Here is a 6,053-nt window from a genome sequence, read left to right as displayed (position 1 = left end):
TCACCCAATCTCACCTGTGGCTCCAAGAAGCTATAGCATGTGCAGTGGCCTCACCCAGTAAAACCATCTCGGCAGACAGGCTAAACCAGGTTGAGGGAAATTCAACAGGCACAAACTTGGCAGTGAGTTGGTGGGGATGAGATGTCTACCCCAAGCATGTGAAGACTTCCCCTGGTGCAATGGGCAGATGAGAACAGTTTGTTCCACAGACCATCAAGGTGCCTGAAGCAGGTGCCGTGGAGCACTTATGGCTCGGTTCAGGTGTTGAGGACACCAAGATTATCTACTGCATCCTGGGCGATCACCAGTCTTGACTTTTGTCCTGCTGCTGGATTTCGATGACTCTGGAAGAAATAGTGAAGCTGAAAACTTTGTGCAACTCTGCTTCACTTAAATCTAATTCACCCGTGAATCAAGACATCTAGCACTCTGTGATGTCATTGGTCCTCTTCAAAAACAAACATCTTCCATCTACTGTGTATACATCTTGTATGTATATAGTTGTCTGCATATTGTCTCCCTCATTAGAACGTATACTCCCTGCGGGCAGGAACCACTTACTAGAACACAAATCTGCCTTATCTCTGCCTGTTGAAATCCTTCTGTTCCTTTAGAGTCCACCTCCTGGGCTATCTCCATGAAGCACAGTGTAATTACCCCAGATCTAAGTGATCTCTCTCTTCATATGGGTTACATCAACTTTTCTGGCTACCTTCCCCCCCTTTGCCTTTATTTCATTCTGTAAGCATTTGTATAATGCTTATTTGTGTATATGTGTGTGATATATATGTACATATGTATATATACATACATATATAAGTATGTGTATATTTATATTTATATATATATATGTAACTATATATATACATCTTCACAGAGAAGATGTATGCCTATACTTATATCTTCCCTATTAGATGTTAATTTCCCAGAAATCGGACACTATCTTTTATTTTATTTAGCATTTAGGGGCCACTTGTTCATCTTTTATTTTCTAAGAGAACCAATGACATCATGTCTTGACTTGTGTGTGAATTGGAGTGAGGCAGAGTTGCACAAAGTCATCAGCCTCATTCTCTCTTCCAGAGTCATTGAAGTCCAGTGGCGAGACAAAAGTACAACTTTTGTTGTCAGTACAACTGGCAATTGCCTGGGGTGCAGTGGGTGACCTTGGCATCTTCAATGTCTGACCAAGCTCTAAGCACTCCACAGTGCCTGCTTTAGCTGCCTTCATGGCCATTGATACAAATTGTTCTCATCTGCCTCTTCCACCAGAGGAAGTAAAAAATAGCAAAGGAACTAATAAGAAAGAGAGAGAGAGAGGGAGAGAGAGGGAGAGAGAGAGAGAGAGAGAGAGAGAGAGAGAGAGAGAGAGAGAGAGAGAGAGAGAGAGAGAGAGAGAGAGAGGGAGGGAGGGAGGGAGGGAGGGAGGGAGGAGGAGGAAGGAAGGAAGGAAGGAAGGAAGGAAGGAAGGAAGGAAGGAAGGAAGGAAGAAAAAAAGGAGATTTAGTAGTACCAGATCTTAAACTATATTATAAGGCAGTAATTAATTATCTGGTACTGGCTAAGAAAATAGAAAAAATAGTGGAACAGAGTAGATATACAATACACAGTAGCAAATGATTATAGTAACTTTGTGTTTGACAAATGTAAAGATTTAAGCTTTGGGGATAAAAATTCACATTTGGTTAAAAAAATATATTGGGAAAGCTAGAAAGCAGTTTGGTAGAAATTGGGCATAGACCAATATCTTACACTATAATTTACCAAGATAACATCAAAGTGGATACATGACCTCGATATAAAAGGAGATATCACAAGAAACCAGAAGAACATGGAATATATCAGACTTATGCATAGGAGAACAATTTATGAATAAACAAGAGATGGAGAGCATTGTGAAGTATAAAATGGATTTTAATTTTTCACCCTGTATATAATTCATACTCAATTCCTCAAATGTCTCTGTACCATCATCATTGCAGATATTCCTTCTCACAGTGCAGATCTTGACCCATCCATGCCATACTATCTGACTCTTGCTCATGTCCTCTCTTAACTTCAACATAAGAAAGGACCACCTGGTGTACCACAGGCTTTCCTCAATTTCCCGTGTTTTTGAGAGGGTGTTAGTAGAGTGCCCTGGCTCCTACCACAAAACCAGCATATGTCTCTGATGCAGGATGTTAAGTTGTTTTTTTTTCTTTTAGCCCCAGCAACTCTAAAAGACCACCCATGAAATCTATGATAGGTGCTAATGGAACAAGAATTCCCACCACATCAGAGATTCTCTAAGTACAGCAAGTAAGTTCTTGAAACCTGTAATAAACCTCTAGATTAAACAGCCCATAATCCTTAACCTTTTCTCAATAAAGCCTTATTTTTCCAGCTAGGGAGATGAGAAGCCTGACCCAGGGTAATGCCTGAGTGGCCTTCTGGGCTTTCAAGTCATTGTACGAGCCTCAGAACCACAGAGCCTCTCCTGCGAGCTCGACTTACACGTGACTACCTAGGCACTGGTCTACAGCACCAAGCACAAGGGGACTTCAGGCCCACAGTAGGAGATTACACTTTAGTCTTCCCTGATTTAACAGAAGGGCTTTTCTGCTTCAAAAATACATTTTCATATGCTACTAGTAGCCTTTGTTTTGAAAGTTAAAGTTTGTTTAAATATAAGAAAGAAAAGAGCCCTTTGGAATGCCTTCCTATAGGGAGATTTATTAAGAATGACACTTTTAAACACCAATTCTTTTTTTTTTGGGGGGGTGGCTAGGCAATGGGGTTAAGTGACTTGCCCAGAGTCACACAGCTAGTGGGTGTTGTGTGTCTGGGGCCAAATTTGAACTCAGGTCCTCCTGACTCCAGGGCTGGTGCTCTATCCACTGTACCACTTAGCCACCCCTTAAACACCAATTATTTTTTTTAAAAAAGGCCTGTCTCAAGATCACAGTCATCTTCACCAAATTGTGAAGCACTTTAAAAGCCAAATGTGGGGTTTTATATTTGATCTTGTAGGTAATAGGGAGCCACTGGAGTTTATTGATTAAGAGTGTTACAGGATCGGACATGGATGTTAGTGCCTTTCCCCTGAGATTATCTTCTATCTGGGGTGTATCTCTATCATACAATTCCTTGATGACATCTGTTACTCCTCTATGCATCTATGCTGCAGCTCGCTCACCCTGACCATGCATTTCTCCATTGTCTTCTGTGCAACATTCATATTTAAACCTTCAAGAGATAGTTTGTATTCCATTTCACTATTTATATTGATAGAATTTATTAAGCCCTTTAGTATATGTTAAACTGACTTAAATACTCTCTCTTCCAGGTTTCCCACTCTTAAACAGAGGCAGGGAGAAAAAGATAAAAGAGATTATCAAAATCCTGGATAAGCCACACACTTTGTAATCAGCCCCAAATTAACGGAGAATTCACTTCATCCCCTGAAACATTCACAGCTGCTTTAGCAAGCAATTTTCTAGCCATTTCACGTGTAACCTGTGGGTGTAGCTGTAGAAGATGCAGATGGCTGGGTGACCCAATCCTTTCTGGTTCGTCCTTTCTGCTGGATAAGGACAGAGCTGAATCCTTCCCAGTCTCCTTTCTCGGTGGTTTGAGGTGTAATTTTCTTTTTTCCCCTGGTTACCACACCTCCCTACCCTCTTTCTCCGTGAGGATTTAGTTAGTCATACCTTGTCAGAACACTTAGCCTGCTTTTTTGGCCTTGTTGCCGTTCAGTCATTCCAGTCATGTCCAACTCTTCATAACCCCATTTGGGGTTTTCTTGGCGAAGATATGGGAGTGGTGTGCCATTTCCTCCTCCAGCTCATTTTACAGATGAAGAAACTGAGGCAAACGGGGTTAAGGGCCTTGCCAGGTGTCACACAGCTAGTAAGTGTCTGAGGCCAGATTTGAACTCAGGAAGATGAATCTTGCCTATTCTAGGCCCTGAACTTGCTCTATCCGCTGCACTTTGAGACAATGTAATGGTTTTTCAGGTCCATGCTGTCTCTTCCTCTTCTGTTTTACAGTTATATTGGATGAAAAGTTTCTAATACAATCACAGTTGCTCTAAGTCCCCAGTTAGGAAAATTCTTACCATTCAGCCAGCAGTTTAGTTCTCTATCTTCATTTAAATCTATGTTCATCTCTAAATCAGTATTTAAGAGGCATTTAGATAAAAGAAGTAAAAAGAATCTGATGGAATATCTGTTGTAATCCCTGTGACCAAGCACGGGGAAGAGCATGCTTGATTTTGGAGCTTTCCTCATCTTTGAAGAGATGGGTACAGTCAGTAACATCGATCCAAGTCTTCTGTTTTGAAATCCCTTGAGGTCGGGGGGGGGGGATGACAACCATCTTTTCACTTTTGCCTTTTAGTTTTGTCCTTCACCTGTTGTTCCTTTTCTGTCTCAGCTTGTTAAATATTAGTCAGGTCTGGGGATGCTCTCTCCCACTGCTGTAGCTCAGCACATGAAGTCCCCACTTCTTCCTCCAAGTCTGTATGAAACAAACTCTGTGTGTGTGTGTGTGTGTGTGTGTGTTCCTTTAAGATCTCTTAGGCATGACTCAAGTCTGCCTTCTGGCTCAAAGATTAAGATAGTCCCAAATTACTCAGAGGGCTGAGAGGGAAATGCTTGTCCCAGTGAGGTGTCAAGCCCCTACTATGCGTGTTTAGGAATACATTTTAAACAAACCACCTCTTGGTAGAAAGTCATGCCTGAATGATTTGACTTTTTTGGAAAATAGAGGCTGAAAACAGGTATCTTCTAGAATATCTTGATGAAATTTTAAGCTATCCTTTCATTAGGAACAAGATATCCCAAGAAGCAATTGTAAAAATGTATACTTTTTCTTTTTTAGGAAAACTTTACTCTCATTTGAGAGTTCTGTTGGGAACCATTCATTTTTAGCAGATTAACTTTGGTCAGTAATTGAGTGCTATTCTTTAAATGTAACTCTTGTGCCAAGAACTAGGCTACCTAAAAATAGATCAAGAATGGGAGAATAGTAGTCATTCCAGATCAGAAGGTTGTAGGTTCAAAACACTTTAGTAGCAACATTTTCATTTGGGAGACTATGGGAAGAGCACAGGATTTGTAATCAAATCATCTACATTTAAATACAAGCTCTGCTATTTACTTCTTCAGTGACCTTAGGGAATTTAGCCTGAGTGGTCATCTATAAGCTTGTGATGAGTTCTAGAGGTGAGGGGTGCTGGAACCCCAAAATCATGACTCATGGGTCCTGTCTGAAAGAATTCAACCCAAGCCTTCTTTCAGCCAAAAATAAAGTTTATTAAAGATCCACCATGTGGCCAGACTCTTGAGGAATATAGGAGTCTGCAAGTATTGGCTAGATTCTAAGAATCTGAGCAGTGGCTAGATTTTAGGAATCTGAGCACCTTAATGGAGACAAGATGGCCCTTATATACAGGAAGACTGTGGGAAGGATCTAGGAGTGGCCAAGTAGTTTGGGGTGAGGAGGGGTCTAAGGAAGATCTGAATGGGAAAGACCTCATCACTTGGACTAAGAACTGATTCATTGTTGTAATTTTATCCTAGCACCTATCAAGGTGTTTAATAAATTCTTACTGATTCAAAATTGAACTTAATTGGGACTAAATGATCTCTAAGTTCTACAAATATTTCCTTTGAAATTCCTTTTTGAAAACTTAATTTCCTAAAATCCATAGTATCTTAAAATATGATCACTCTGTCTTTGAAACATGTTTCCATTTCTAATAGAAGCTTCTGGGGTGAAGTACTAATTGATTCAAGGTGGCTTTGATTGTGTGGCCTCTATTCTTAAAACAGTCTGCCCCAGGAGGCCAGAACCTCTCTGGGGAGCTCACCCTTATCTCCACTCAAACCCTCTCAGTTTTGTTTTCCCAGTTAGTTGCCTCAGGCACCTAATTGGAAGCTCTTCTCTTCTTCCCTCTGGTCCCTTCTCCTCCCATTCCCACCTTGTACAGAAGGGTGAATCCAAGAAATTCTTATCTCTTTGAGGCAGGGACAGTGCCCAGAGGTAACTGGCTCTGAGGTAGCTGAGGT

This window comes from Phascolarctos cinereus, unplaced genomic scaffold, assembly GCF_003287225.1.
Source record: "Phascolarctos cinereus isolate Bilbo 61053 unplaced genomic scaffold, phaCin_HiC Scaffold_5;HRSCAF=322, whole genome shotgun sequence".
Taxonomy (NCBI): Eukaryota; Metazoa; Chordata; class Mammalia; order Diprotodontia; family Phascolarctidae; genus Phascolarctos; species Phascolarctos cinereus.
This window is presented reverse-complemented; position numbering follows the sequence as displayed.